This window comes from Aedes aegypti, chromosome 3 (genome assembly GCF_002204515.2).
Source record: "Aedes aegypti strain LVP_AGWG chromosome 3, AaegL5.0 Primary Assembly, whole genome shotgun sequence".
Taxonomy (NCBI): Eukaryota; Metazoa; Arthropoda; class Insecta; order Diptera; family Culicidae; genus Aedes; species Aedes aegypti.
The window spans coordinates 146,399,101-146,415,928 of NC_035109.1; positions in this window are offsets into that span (position 1 = coordinate 146,399,101).

Genomic DNA, 16,828 nt, shown 5'->3' on the forward strand with positions numbered 1-16,828 from the left:
AACATTCACGTAAAAAATCGACATTCTGTCATGTCATATACACATTCTTGAACTTTTCGTTTTGATTTTGCTCAATGCTCTTAGTTACTTACTGCTTTGGGATCTTTTTCGAGTTTTTTTTTTAATATTTTTCATTATTTGTCTCCTTTTACGTTTACGAGGTTTTGCAATCGTGAAGCCTAAAATCTTTCGATTTATCGTAGCTCTAGGGTGTTTAGAGGATTACAGACTTTTGGTGCAATTTTTATGATTTTTCTGCATCAGAAGTCAATACCGAAATTAAAAGAAAAAATCGAATTATTGGTGCGCTTCGAGAAGCCAGGTATCTCCAGTGGTCATTCCTGGGTTATTTCGGTGGTCCAGAAGAACTAATTTGGTTATTCATCAATAATTGAAATAGCAAAGTTACAGGTATTCAAAATCATGAAGATTGAGTCGTCGCATGCCTAGTTTTGGTACAAAACCCTAAATATCGCACACAACGGGTATCTCCGGTGGCCATTCCTGGGTTATTTCTTGGTAACAATGTGCCGGAGTGGTCATTCATCAATAATTGAACTAAAAAGTCACAGGTATTCAAAACCATGAGAATTGAGCCGTCGCATGCCTAGTTTTGGTACAAAACCTGCAATGTCTCACAATACGGGTATCTCCGGTGGCCACTCCTGGGTTATTTTGGTGGCCCAGAAGAATCAAAGTTGCCATTTATCTATATTTGTACAAGAAAAGTCACAAGTATTTGTGGGCTTCGTGGCCTTGCGGTTAGCGGCGTCAGTCGTCTAGGCGTATTGTGTCACGGGGTGTGGGTTCAATTCCCGCTCCAGTCGATGAAAACTTTTCGTCAGCTTAGCTTAGCTTAGACTGACTACACATATCAATGGTTGCTATTCCGTGATTGACCGGAGTCAGTGAAAATGCACAAAGAATCAACTAGAAGATCGGCTGGGATTGGCCATAATCTTCTTCAGTGTGCATAATTCAGTGCCTCTATTTATACATGGTCAATAACGGCGCCGGCCACGTCCTTGCAGTCAGGTGGGATTGGGGGAAGGAATGTTAGTGTGTAACCTTTGCTATTTGGAGACCGTGTTTGCCTCTGCATCTCCACAAAGGTTACTGGGAGGGATGTTTGTTAATGGGGAGGATCGTTGGGTCACAGGATTCACTTTGATAAGCGATTAGACCATGATAAATAATTATTGGTGAGATATAAACATGCTTATATGTAAATATTATTTTTTCATTTGATATGAACAATATCTATGTAGAGAAAAATTATGCCGACACTTGACGTGACGAACCTTTCAAAGTTTGTTGAATAAAGTGAACCTTTCGCAAGTCTACACTCGTAGTGTCGAACCATTCAAAGTTTTTTTTTAATTACAAAAATAAAGGTAAAAGGTGTTTTGAAAAAGAAAAAATTAGACATTAATAATTTATGAATCAGAGTTTATGTCGACACTCACAGTGACGAACCTTTCATAGTTTGTTGAAAAATCATATTTACGTCTCACCGTTGTAACGATTAAAGGTGCAGTCATACATATTTTATAGATTTGAAATAGTAGCATGAAACGAGCTCACCAATTGATCCGTCATCCTTGAGCAGCAACAATCCACTTTCAGCTTCACTCATTTGATCGGCTATATAAAAGCACTCAGAGAAAATAGGCGCACGACCCGAGAGGGAAAACAACTGACGACTGCTCGGGCTTTCTTGCTGCACTGCCCAGGAGCAAGTGTCAACTTCGAAAGATCAAAAAGAACTAATCGAACGCGCCACTTTTTCACTTTACCCGACCGATCGCGCGACATGTTTGATCCTGCCCTCATCGCCGGCCCCCGTAGGAGCAAGCGTCAAGGTCGAAGGATCAAACATAACTAAACGATCACGCCACTTTTTCACTTTCACTCGACCGACGCGCGACATGTTTGATCCTGCCCTCTTCGCCGGCTCCCGCAGAAGCAAGCGTCAAGGTTGAAGGATCAAACACAACTCCCAGTCGATGAAAACTTTTCGTCAAACGAAAAATTCATCGCTGGGCTACTGGGTGTTTCGTGTTGTCCGTTGCTTAATCACTAACATTAACATTCGTTTAGTATGTGCAGCCTATGTGCTGAAGACGGTGTAAAATGTGTTATTCAAAGTCATGAAGGATTAGCCGTCGCATGCCTAGTTTTGGTACAAAAACTGCAATATCCCACAATACGGGTATCCCCGGTGGCCATTCCTGGGTTATTTCGGTGGGCCAGAACAACCATAGTGGTCATTCATCTAGAATTGAACTAGAAGAGTCACAGGTATTCAAAATCATGAAGATTGAGTCGTCGTATGCCTAGTTTTGGTACAAAAAAGAGGCGGCAAACCTATTTGCCAATTTTTTTCAAAGCGTATTTCGAGATTCTTCTCCAGCAGCCAGATTCCACCATCTTCCATCATATGACGTCAACTTGCCGGATTTCCGGTTCTCCGCCGGGGAAGTCTTAGAACTGCTCCACTGTCTCGATGCATCCAAGGGACCAGGGGTAGACGGACTACCACCATCGTTTATCAAGAGTTGTGCACACGAGCTGGTCACTCCAGTAGCGCTGATCTTCAATCGCTCTTTGACAGAGGGTACATTCCCGGCTATGTGGAAAACTGCAAGAATGATAGCAATCTACAAAGGAGGATCCATCAATCAAGTCGAGAAATACAGGGGCATTTCGATACTTTGCTGCCTTGGTAAAGTGTTCGAGACTGGTGTTCGTAGATATTTATACAATACCGCAAAACCCTTCATCAGCGAATTCCAGCATGGCTTCGTCGAAAATCGGTCAACAACGACAAATTTGATGGAATATGTCAACGATGTCAACACTCTGTTTCCTGCAGTGGAATCACGATGCCAAGTTGACTCTGTGTACGTGGACTTTTCTAAGGCCTTTGACCTGGTTCCACATAACCTGCTTATTGAAAAACTGCGTCATTTGGGCTTTCCGAATTGGATCACTGACTGGCTTAATTCTTATCTCACAGACCGCAAAGCGTTTGTCCAAGTTAACCAGCAAGTTTCGAATCATTTCTCCATCCCTTCCGGAGTTCCGGAGTGTGCTTGGTCCTCTTATATTCGTCCTGTTTGTCAACGATCTAGCGGACCGAGTGTCTTCACGAAAATTATTCTTTGCTGATGACCTCAAAATGTTCCGGATTATCGCTTCCGCCTTAGGCTGTACAGCCTTGCTAAATGATATCGATCAACTTATGGACTGGTGCCAAGAAAATGGAATGTTCGTTAACATAAAAAAGTGCAAAGTTATCACTTTCACTCGATGTCATAGTCCTAATTGTTTTTCCTACAAAATCGGTTCAGCCTCACTTGACCGGGTTGAGTCTACTCGTGACCTGTGTTCCCGAGTGGAAACCAAAATTTTCCTCAGCAGCCAAGTTGTTTTCGGCGATGCTCAAACTGCAAATTTATTTATTCTTATATAAATTACATTATTAAGACCAATTAATTGCTACTCACAAGAAGTGGTTTCCTTTTACTCTAGACTCCCTTTTACTCTTCCACTTTGCAGGTGTCGAACTAAGGTCCAACTACCCTATCTTCAATCAGCTGTTTTGGTCGTGTGATCTTCGCCTAAGTTGTAATTTTCCAATTAATGCTTCTCTCTTCTTTCCATTTCAGGTCTACTTACGTTCTAATCCACCGGACTGTTAGATTAACTACGATTTCCTATTGAAATAGTTTGTAGCAATCCCGATCTACAGGTAAGTAAATAACAAGCAAATCAAATATTATTTTCTCCTAGATTTTCGCACTTATTTTCTTTTCTTCCTTTTCAGGTACACTTACGGACTTCCCAGAAGGCACTTTACACACCGATTTTGACCTGTTGATCGCTAATTAACTACCGGAATAATATGTATTTCGCAATAAAATTCTCAAACAACCGACTTTAATTTGCAATGGCGTTAATTCACTATATTTCTCTCGCTACACTTTTGCTTTTATTTACTCCTGCTGCCTACTACTACTTCGAACCTGTTTTTTATGCTCTTACGCTAACCACTACCACCGCGTTGCGAACTGTCATGTTCCACTTATGCTCCGTAAGTAGGGGTGTCCAAGCGGCGTCGCAACAACCTGGGAGTGATAATGGATAGCAGATTGAATTTTAACGAACATATCTCATTGGCGGTATCCAAGGCGTTTTTTGTACTTGGTCTCGTTCGCCGTCATTCAACGTTCATCACTGATATCTACGCTCTAAAAGCTCTGTACTGTTCTTTAGTTAGAAGTATACTGGAATATGCCGCCCCAGTGTGGGCCCCGCACCAAGTAACACAGATTTCGAAAATCGAGCGTGTTCAAAAGTATTTCATTAGGTTTGCTCGTCGTCAACTCCCCTGGGAAAACTCTTCAGAACTGCTCCCATACAACTCGCGCTGCCTGTTAATCGACCTGGAGACGCTTTCCGCCAGGCGCACAAAGCTGCAACGCGTTTTCATATTTGATTTGCTCTCAAATCGCATTGACTGTTCTGATCTGCTTAACAGTCTCAATATAAATATCCCTTCTCGCATCCTTCGAAGCCATAATGCATTGGTTCTCCCAGTTAGTAGGACGAATTACGGGTTCAATAATCCATTTTATATTTGTATTCGTGCTTTCAACACTATATTTCATCTGTTTGACTTTGATATAAGTAAAAATGTATTTGTTAGTAGGATTAAGAATATAGCCTAGAATAGCGTACAGTCTGTACGGCTAAGGCCGAAGACGAAGAATAAATAAAACGATTCCCATATGTCGTCAATATTTGGAACATTAAAACTATAGAACAAGGGACTTAGTCAAGAGCCTTGTAGAACACCCATATAGCTAATTCTGGAAGTTGTTAGTTGACTGAGAACGAAGCTATTGTGCTTTTATGAAAGTAATGGCTTCTTGTCCGCAAAGATTAGTTGAATATATGATTAAAGCAACGCAGATAATCGATGGTTCCTTTACCGTTACGAAAATCATATTGAGTATTTAAAATCATATTGCATAATCCAGTTGCCGTAAAATCTTTAATTTTATACAAAAATAAAGGTAGGAAATCTGAAAATGCATAAAATAGCCATAGGTGTAGCTAGGATTTTTTTCTGGAGGAGGCCTAGGGGGGGTCTAACAAATACTTGTTTCACAGGAGTAATGTTGGTCGCAATAATAAAAAATTTCACAAATTTCGTAGAATTAGCAGATTTGTATTCATTTTATTTATATGGTATTTTGTCTCATTTTGCGGCACATCAGAGATATTTGTAAATTTCAATTACCGCTACAGGGAAAAAATATTCTTTATGTAATCCAGTCAACAATCCTTCAAGAATTCTAGCAAAAACACTCACAATGAATGTCCTTTGTGATTTTTCGACGATTTTTCCAGGTATTCAACCATGTGCTTTGAAGAGATTCCTCTGAGAATTCCTACGCGAATTTATTCATGAATTATTTTCGTACTTTTTAATGCTTTCTACAAGAACTCCTTTGTCAGTTTTCACTGAGCTCGTCTGTCCTAGGATTCCCACTGAAAATCATTCCCAGACTATCTGATCTCACCAGCAAATTTCTGGAAAAATCTCTATCGAATTGCTAAAACATCTCTTGAAGAGTTCCAACAGAGACTGCTTTAGAAATTTTGATCATTTCTCTTGGAATGTCCTCTTAGTACTTATTACATATAAATTCATTAATAATTTGTTTAGGATTGTCAGGAATCACTGAGTTTGAAGTTCTCCCTGAAGTTTCTCTACAGGATTGTTTGAAAAAATTACAGCGAAAAATTATCCAGATTTCCTTCAAATCAATTGAGTGATTCTTCCAGGTGTTACTATAAGGATTTCACGTAATATTCCACAAGAAATTCATGAGCATTTGAAAAGAATTCAATTGAGAAAATGGTATTCAGAGTTTCTCAAAGTAGTTCTCCGCAGATCTATCCGCATTTTTTTCAAATATAGATTTTTTTAGATTTATCTAAAATCAAGAAGCAACATTCCGCATTCCTTCAAAAGTCTCTCAATTTTTTTTTTCAGAAATGCCTATTTAAGAAATGTATAAAGAATTCTAACATTCCTATAAAGCTCCTAGCGAAATACGTTAAAGTGTTCTTTCAATCTTCTACGAAAATACTCAAAGATTTTAATTGTAATTTATTCAAAGATTTCTCAGAAAATTGAATAATTATTTCCCTAAGATTCTCCCGAAAATTTTACCAGAGATTTATCTGAGTATTTTCAGAGATTTTTTTCGCACGAACGATTGTTTTTTGAATATTTCAAAAAAAAAATTCATCAGATTTACTGAGATTTTGCAATTCCTTCTTTAATTTCTTGAAAAAAATCAGGTTCTAGAAATAACTCCATTTTTTTTCGGGTGGTAATCTCAGGATTCTTAAAAGAATAGAAAAATAGAATTTTATATAATAATTAAAAATACGTCCACTCTCCATTTTTTTGTTTAAAAAACTACTCCAGGAATATCTCAATATTTTCAGTTATTCCATTGCAAAATCCTCTACGAATCACTCCATATTAGATTTCTAGAGAAACACGCACAAAAAAGGTTTAAATGAACTTTGTTTTTTGTTTTTTTTTTTTTGATAATTGCAGCTTTAATATAATTCGAAAAACTACTTAATTCCTGTCGTAAAATTCAAGAATTAAACCGTAGAATTTCTTAAACTTGTTGACAATGTACCTCACAGAAAAGCTCAAGTGGTCCTTAAAGGATTTACTACAATAATTCTTATTCTTTTTTCATTGTCTTTTAAAATAGAAAATGATTGGTGTTGAAACAGAATTTTCACTATTTGTATCTAAAATCTTGGATAATATTTTGTATGAACTCTGAACTGTGAAAGAACGCATTTTTTCCTACCTTTAGAAATTCCAAACAAGCTTTTTGGAAGGGTAGATTATCAATTATTGTGTAGTACTGTACAAGCTTAACGCGAAAATATTTCCGATATTTTTAATAACATTACCAAAGATGTATTGTAGATAAACTCGTAATGTAACATTTCAACAAATTTAAATCTCCGAGGAAACTTGCATAACTTTGAAAATTTGTTGAGGAATTCCTAATGGACTTTTAAAAGTACGTATGATCTCACGTATGAGCATTCTGTAATTTTTTAAAACTTCTATAATTTACCTTACCTTTTTATACATATTTTGCTTTTTGGAGTATGGAAAGATTTTTGTACGAAGTTGAGGAACTTCGTCATTCAACAGGAAGAGAAAAGACAACATGTTGAAGCAGGTAGAGCAATAGATGGGCAATGGTACAATGAAAGATAATTTATAATGTTTTCTCTACAGGTAAACTACAGGATAGTTTTAATCTCTTTAATGAATTTACAAATAAAACAAACTTTTCAAGGATTTCCATTAAAATCTTCTTTAGAAATTATACTTGAAATCTATCCTTCCTTGACCTCTGATTTTTTAGAACTCTACCAGAAACCCTCTAGAAAATCCGTACATTCCCTCGTATCGCACAAATATTCAAACCAAGAATATGGATTTTGACAATTTTCCAGTTATATTGTTTGCATGTTTTTCTACACATGCCTTTACCGTCATGCTTGTTTCGGAAGTAGAAGTTTCCCTGGGTTTTTCAACAAATTTCTTCTGAAGATTCGAAAGCAAAACAAAAATTGTTTCCAATTCTTGAATAATCCACGGATTTGAAGCAAAATCTCTAGAAATAAAATATAGAAGAATCTTTGATGCAATTACTGATGTATTTTGGAAAAGTTTTTAAGTACTGTTGATGAATTTCGCGGACAAAAATGGTTTTAAAATTTTTGAGAAAACTATCTAAGAAATTCACAGAAAAAATTCTAGTGAAACTTTCAGCGAAATATCTCGAAACAGAACAGAATTTTGTAACAGAAATTTTGAAAAATTAAGTAACATTTTTTAGGTTAATCCGGGAACATATTCTGGAATCAATTTGCTAATAAAAAGTAAACATAGAAAAAAAATGATGTTTACCAGGATATTTGTTTTGAAGAAATGATCAAGTCCCACAATATATAGACTAATTTCCAAAAGAATTGCAAAAGTTCTGAGGCCACTTTTCAATATTTCTTGAGGAGATTGATTAAACTATATTTCTGTTAAGAATATCCAAAAAAATTTTGAAAAAGTTTGCTTCAAATCTGTTGGAAGGTGAACAAATAATTTACGCAATATTTTTTTCTTAAAAAAAAATAGTCCATGCAATAAATTTGTTCATGCTAAAATACTCAAAAATTGAATCAAAATCAAAGACAGAATTTATTGCTAAAATTAAACACTGTGGCGATTTTGATACTTTTTTCAACCCAAGGTTAAATTTCTGCCATTCATTTGAAGAAAACTTGACCATGCCAAAATTCCTTGTAAGTTTAGGCGAAATAGGCCGTCATTGAAATTTGTACGCGTCGCTGATGATTGTTGCTAATTCATCTCACGACTTCATATCAAAAAAATCAGTTGGTTTTGCACTAACATAGCTGAAAAAGTATCAGCATACTTTATGCATATTAGCGCGTACTGTGATACTTTTTCAAGTCAATATAAACTATCACGACTGAGTTTTATCACTTTGAAATGCAAGCTGAAAAGTCATCATTGCTGCCAAAATGAATGACGGGCTACTTAGCCTTAAGCTTCATTTTTCAATAACAATTTCCGCCTTGTATTGTCTGAGATATTCATTCAGTAATTTCGTCTATTTTTCCAATTATTTTTCCGGACATTATACAAGTTGAAGTTAATAAATGGATTTTCAAGTGAATTCTCTCTAGGGAAATCATCATCACATAGAGTAGAAGAACCCTACCTATAAAAAAAACCATGATGAATCAGAATAAAGTGAAAATGCTCTTTAATTAATGTTCGAATCCTCTGAGCAGAATCTTAATAGAGAAACTTAAAAGTAGATGGAGTACCGTATACCTATTAATTCCGCTCCTAAATGCTTGTCTTATACAGATTGCTCTATGCTGGAACAGCCTATAGAAACAGCCTATAGGAAACATCATTATTTGGATTATTCAGAGAGAAAATAACGAATTGTGGGAATGAAATAACCAGGATATTGACGTTTTTTACCACGGTATTTTTTTCAAAGGAGTTGTAATTGCGTTTATCGCACACAACAAAAAGCTAGTTTTAACAGTAACCAATCGATCGACATTCGGACGGTTAAGCTTTCGATTGTCGCGCGATGCACTGAAGTAAGAACAGCCGCACTGATACTCTGTAAGACAAGCGAGGTTTTCTCTAAAATAACGTAAATACTGGAGATATTTTGGTCAATAACAAGAATTATTTACATTGATTCAGAAGGTTTTGCTTCATGTGAAACTGTTTTATTATTATTATTTTTGTTGTCATCAAAAATTTTGGAGGGGGCCTGGATGATTCTGAAGGGGGCCAGGCCCCCCTGGCCCCCCCATGTTCCTACGCCAATGAAAATAGCTTATCGTTTCGCTAAAATACCGACTGTCTTTCAGGTTAAGAAACGACTATATAACGACTCAATTTTATGAATACAAGCTAACCAGCAAATGTAATAGAGTTAAGGCAACTAGTCCAAGCATTGCTAAGCACATTTGAATGATTTTCAAATAATGTTCCTATTGCCATAAGAGGTGCTCATCTTGCCCCGACTTATAAAAATAACTTAAACCAAGGAAAGCACTGCAACAAAAATTTTATAATTTATATATTAAAAGACTCTCCAAAAGGTTTGACATGTTGGCTGAGAATCAGAAATCGGGTCAAATATTGTTAGACGTCAAAATTCTGATTGTGTTTTGGTCATTCGTTATAAGAAAATTCAATATTTTCACAAATTATAATAATTTATCCATATTTTCAAATTCTTATTATCTATATAAATAAATCTATATAAATAAAAATGGAATGGTGTTTGTATGTCACAAAATGGCTTGATATTCACAATTCTTTCACTGTTGCATTCGTCCAGGGTTCCGACGTGTTCGTGCGTAGAAAAAGTTTAAGTTGAAGTCGTCGGAATAGTTGTAAAAACGGGAGAAAACTAGTGTGTCATTTTGCACTGGAGATTGCATGCCATTTTTCAACAGCCTACTTGATGGCAAGACGAAGTTTTCCGGGACCACTATTTCTAATAATTTTTATCAATGATGGCAGTTGGATTAACTTCAATTCAACAGTGTATGACAATATTTTAATAAAATTCATTCAAATAGTCTCATAGTTAAGGGGTTCTAACTCACACTCACGCCTATCGCTGCTGTAGGTAAATTGCAAAAAAATCGTTGCTAAGGGCTACCCGAAATTACTGTAGAAAAATGTTCTACTTTTGCGATTTCTCATCGTAGTAGCTGATTTCCATCACGCCAATCTGTCATGAAACAGCCTACTTTCCTGCACTGAAGTATGCAATGAAGGAATAGTCATTACGCAACTGAAACCAGTGATTCATTACACAACTACTTTTCATAAGTTGTAAAATGATGGTTAATGCATTCTGATATTATTATCTCAAGTGGTCTTCTACGAAATTGCAAAAAATGTTGTACGTAACTCGTTGCAGAACTCGATTTTTACAGCACTCATCGTAATTATCCTACTCGGCAAGCCTCGTAGGATAGATTTACGACTCGTGCTGTGAAAATCATCATTCTGCAACTTGTTCCGTAAACTACTATTTCCGTTGCATTTCCCGCATTTCGAGCCTTCAATGACCCTAACGATTTGTAGAATTCATGCTCCCAACATAGGCTACTTGATGATATTCACGGTTTTGAACTACTGTACTGGGAAAGCCACGTGATTTTCGCGAAATTCAAGCCTACTACTATTACCATTCCCAGCACTGCCAAGGACCCTGTCAAAAGATCTGACCCGGGCCCTCCGAAGCCCAAATCCGGCACTGCTGTACAGTATATAGTCACGAGCGATGAGTGCCCTTTTTAGGGGCCCAGATAGCCGTAGCGGTAAACGCGCAGCTATTCAGCAAGACCAACCCAGTTAACACACCATCGTATATGAAGGGACATAAGAGTACAAATGTGGAGGCGATATACGTACATTTTGCAGGCAGCCTTCTGGCGCATGTACGTATATCGCCCCCACATTTGTACTCTTATGCGCTATCGTATACGACTTTGTGTTTACTGGGAAGCTGTGGGTCGTGGGTTCGAATCCCACCGGTCGAGGATCTTTTCGGGTTGGAAATTTTCTCGACTTGCCAGGGCAAAAATGGTCAATTGGCATAGAAAGCTCAGTTAATAACTGTGGAAGTGCTCATAAGAACACTAAGCTGAGAAGCAGGCTTTGTCCCAGTTGGGACGTAACGCCAGAAAGAAGAAGAAGATGAGTGCCATTTATTGTTCTAAATATTAATGTAAAACTTGTAACATTTGCAATTTTAATTGAAATTTTTGACATTCTTCCGACAAATGATCAAAATTCCTCATGTGCGTCTCGAAGCTGTAACATCCGTAATGTCGAATTGAGAAAGTCCTGCTCCTATGCTCCTTCGACCACAGAAGATAAATCATGTTGGGGAGGAAAGAGATTTAAAGCCTGACATAGAAGCATTAATGATGCAATAGTAGGGTTTCTATGGAAGTGCTGTTATTAGGCGTGTAAGCATTTGTAGTGCTATTATAATACCTGTGTGCATTTATGACGCTGATTTTGGGCTTATTATTAGTGCTTATGATTATTTGGATAGTTTCGATGATAGGAAGAATGCATGAATTTTAGTTTTGTTCGAATTTTCGCTCCCTTCATAAAATTTTATACTTTTTCGAATGCAGAGGAGAAGATTAGTGCAGCATTCTTGGGGTCCAAGATTTAACTTTTACTTTATCTCATTTTACATGCTCTGCACAAGCCTTTATGTTTTCTTTAAGCAATCCTGATACGAATATTCCCTATAGATAGATATAAATAGTAGCGTCTTCATGAAGCTACATTTTAAATAAAAAAGCTGTTTAATTATTGCGGTTGGAAATATTTCCCTGCAACTTAGTTTTCCTATCCAAATCATCCATTTTTAATTAATCCGCGGACATTGCCATCGATTAAATTCGCCATGGCGTCAATTGAAGTGGCTCCGTCTATAACTAGTGGCTAGACAAAATCAGCAAACCACTTTGAGGTTTGTTAGTTTGTAAAACATGTTGCTAGTTTTTTTGTGAGTAGCTTATCAAATTGCAATTACAGCCGACACTCTAACCACGTGTTTTTGCGCCATTTCTTCCAAATCATTCACACATTTACGGTCCGGGGGTTGACCAGGGCCGCGGAAAGGAAAGAAGCGCGGCGCAATCGACCTGTTGTAAATTCTTTTCGCGATGATTGAACTGCTTTAAATTCGAGAAAAAGGAGAGCACTTTTGAAGGCAGCTGTCGGTCCAGAACCAATCGGTAAATTATAATCGAATATACTCTTTCGAGGCAGAGAGGCAGATACGTGAAATGCGAGCAATGATTTTTTGGCAGCCATTCGGGTACGTTGCACTACACAACCACACCGTAAACGGCGATAATAATTAATTCCCAAAGTATTATTTATATTATTAATTACAGACCCGAGCGGATTCATTCAACTCGATTTCTTCAATCTCTACGCGCGTCGACGTCAGCCGCAGCGATTGTTCATACATGTGGAAACCCGCGCGTACATAACTGATTACAACAAGGCTGCCTACCAGTGCCACAGTGGGAAATATAGGAGCCGTGATCGGGATTGTTAACTAGTAGCTGAATTAGAATCTTGAAACGATGCATTTCCGAAGAAAAAAAAATAATAAAACGATTAGAGCTGGTTTTCTCATGTGCAGACCTCAACAAGTGAGGAATTGTCACATTTTCAAAAAAATATGCTCTTTTTCGGCTGTTTGGTGTATGATATTATTCAAAATGACTGTTTTTAACTTAAAGTTGGAAGCAATATCTTCTCAATATTAATAGATTTTACAATGCATCATCAGGTACAAAATGGGATATACTTTGTACGAGCTTACCCTATATCTAAGCTTTAAGGTTGCATCATTTTAAGCTAGCAGCCATACCATTTTAGGTATGAAATGCAAGGTTAGTAATATATTACTTCAACGAATTTATGGAAGAATACTTCTGGTTGAAATTTTAAGGATGTTCAGAAGTACAATTTTGAGGAAATCCTAAGAAATTTCTAATTAAGTGACTTCTAAATAAATCCGATTATTTATCTGACTTCACCCACTGTTCCGTGGAAGGAACCGTATTGGCTTTCTGGTCGCGTCGATTTATGGAGATGAGGGCAGCCTAGAAGAGAGCCGTACGATTTCAATTTTTTCAAGTTCAATGGTGAGAAGCTGCGCCGCCGGTCAGCCAACGCGAGTAGCTGGGGAATAGTGGGCTCTTCGTGAGCTTGTTTCCCGCTTAGGACCATCGAGTGTGGAGCCGAATGGAGGATTCCGTTGTTTGTGGTATGGTTTTAATATGTTTCAAGTATCAATTAGGCGGAGGTTAAACGGTTTGGCCAAGTGCGTTAATGGTTTGCTGTGGTTGTTCTGTACTGAAGCGGTTTTGCTCGCTGCTCTTGTGTTGAGCTTTGATGAAAACGGTTTAGATTCGCTTCATTCACATTTTGAACGTTGAAAGTGATAAATTTGGTTAATACTACAGTTCTATAAAAAGAACACAAAACACCATTAGACTCGTGTGGTAAATGACAAAAATAGATTTTAAATTTCTTTTTTCTTTTTTGCAAATCTTCTGTATAAATACAAACCAAATACAATTACTTTGAGTGATAATATTCGGTAAATAACTTGCATTCGACAGTGTTTGGCATAGAGTAATGTATTCCTTAAAAAAATAACTAACTTTCTAGCATACATCATAAAAATAATTCAGTTTTTATTTAAAACCTTCAAGTAGACATGTTGTCACGATTAGAGGGGTTCCAATAAATTGGTCAGATGAAGTTAAGTATCTAGGGCTCATGCTAGATAAGAATTTAACTTTCAAAATCAAATTGAGGGTGTTGGGACAGCAGCAATAGGTGTTTGGACCTCTTATAGCACGACTCATGTTTGCATGTTGCATGTGTCAGCTTTATAGATGTAATTCTAATAATTTTAGTAAGTTTTCACACAAACATGGTTATACTTCGTGCTACTCACATTTCTAATCTTAAATGTATGTTTGTCTACTGTCCAACAACTTCAACTAGGATAAGTAAAAAGTTTACCAACCAATTTCAGCAAATGGTTTCAATTCAACGTTGTTTGTCCTAGCTTTAATGAATTTTAATCTGTTTGTGTGCGTCTATAGTAACGTAAGTTCAATACAATCATCTAGCATGACAGCTCCAGCAGAAGACAATATCTATTATCTGAGTTTCAGGTCGCCATCAGAGTAGTCAATCTTAGCGTTGCTTCAAGTTCAAACGGATATTGGTAACTACATATTTGTTAAAACCAAAAGCCCGTGAAAAAAGATGTCATCTACTATTCTGAGCATTTTTACTGCCCTCTCAAGGTGCTTGCTGACCATCCTGACAACAAACCGGCAATCATGTGTCCTTTCCCAACCATATCATCGTCTTGTCCAACAACGGCAATCGTTTTACTGTCCTACCGGGCTTTAACACGTCGTTCAACAGCTTCAAATGATTTTTTCCTTCATCGGCCGCCGAAACATTGTTGCACCTTGGCGCGGGACGGGTAAATATTACCCTAATTACGCTTGAGCAGCAATATGTAATTTAAAAGTGTCCATATGATGCATGTCACAAGTGTTCGCTTACGCTATGATGCACAGAATGTCTCGTCATTTACAGCCTTCGCCGTCTTCACAGCAACTCAACATGCGGTCTCCGGTGTGTAATCCGCCAAGAAATGGAAACAAAAATGCATTTCGACATTAACCGAAAACCCGAATATAGGTTAGTTAGTTAAGCCACTCGTCGAGACATTTGCATTTTCCGTTTCCTTTCGAGTTGACAGCAGCCCAGTTGGTGGTTCAGCAGGTTCATTCGTCGTGGCACACGCAGAGATGTTCAATCCAAACCAGAAGATCAGTCCTGATGGGCACATGCTGAGAAGGCGCTTCACTGTTTTTTATGCTTCCGGAGGTTAATAAAACGAAATGCAAAATACTGGAAGGATTCAACCGCTAATAATATCGGAATACAATTTATGAAGTCGCAATACAGCCATTAACGAATTCGGTATCCACAATGAGTGCCATTAAGTAGTTAAATTAATTTGGACTGAGTTTGTCCAATTTCTTCTGCACATGGGATAAGTAGTGTGTGAGTTGTTTTTGAACGAAAAACACAGATATTAAATGATATGAACGAGTGTAGCATCCCGAATCTTCTTCTTTTTAGTGTTCCGTCTCAACAGATATGATGCATCAAAATGGGCGGTCAAAGTTACCCATAAGGCTGAATGTACCACGACCGGCGATATGATTACAATTTGTTAACAACATATCACATTTTATATGCAGCAGCATTTCAGAATTTCCACAGGTGAATTGATTGAATCTACAGTCATCTCTCCCTAACTCGATATTGAAAGGAACATCGAGTTAGGGAGGTATCGAGATACAGAACACAATTTTTTCAATTTTGAAAATTTTGATTATTTCGACAAAATACATTCAAAATAGTAAATTTAATGTGAAAAATCGTAAATTTGTAGTACATTTAGCAACGTGGCACTTTTTGCATAGTTTTCAAAAATTCAATTTTTTGTCACCCCGAAATGACTTGTCAACCTTCATTTAAATATCACTATAATCATAATTATCAAATTTATGAAATTTATTAACATTTGAAGAATATTTGAATATTTTCATGGAAATATCGAGTTAGAGAGGTAAACTTGCATAGGAAACTGAAACAGATCGCATCGAGTTAGGGAACATCGAGTTAGAGAGGTATCGACGTACAGAGGGTTCAGAGTATGCTAGATTGAAGGGACCGCGCATTCCATCGATTTAGGAAAAATATTGAGATACAGAATATTGAGTAAGGGAGAGTTAACTGTACTTACAAAAGCCAAAAGGTTATATTTTCGAATAAACTTAACCCGATTAACCGGAATAAGGAAGATTGCAACGACCTTTGTCTAAACTTTTTGATGATTTTATTCGACATATGCTCCAATTGTATCAACTTTTGACATTCTATATAATGCTTAAGTACTATACCAGGGAGGAATCCTCAGAATCATTTTCAAAATTCTATATCGAATCCTATGTAGAACTTTTTTCCTAATATTACAACAGCTAGTCTATATTGGTACAGCATACACCATGGGTGACCTGAATTTATTGCAAGATCAAGAGCTTGTTCTTAAGACAAAGTTTTGATTTTCAGTTAATAAGTGGATAAAGACAATCTATACACTAGATACATTTGGCTTGAATGCCCGCAATGTGATTTTTGAAAGTTAAATTTTTATCTGGCATGAGCCCTAGATACTTAACTTCATCTGACCAATTTATTGGAACTCCTCTCATCGTGATAATATGTCTACTTGTAGGTTTTAAATAAAGTGCTTTTTTGTTTATATGGAAGTAAAAAAATATCCAAACGGTGTTTGATCCTTCGACCTTGATGCTTGCTCCTGCGGGGGCCGGCGATGAGGGCAGGATCAAACATGTCGCGCATCGGTCGAGTAAAGTGAAAAAGTGCCGCGTTCGATAAGTTCTTTTTGATCTTTCGACGTTGACGCTTGCTCCTTGGCAGTGCGTCAAGAAAGCCCGAGCAGTCGTCAGTTGTTTTCCCTCTCGGGACGCGCGC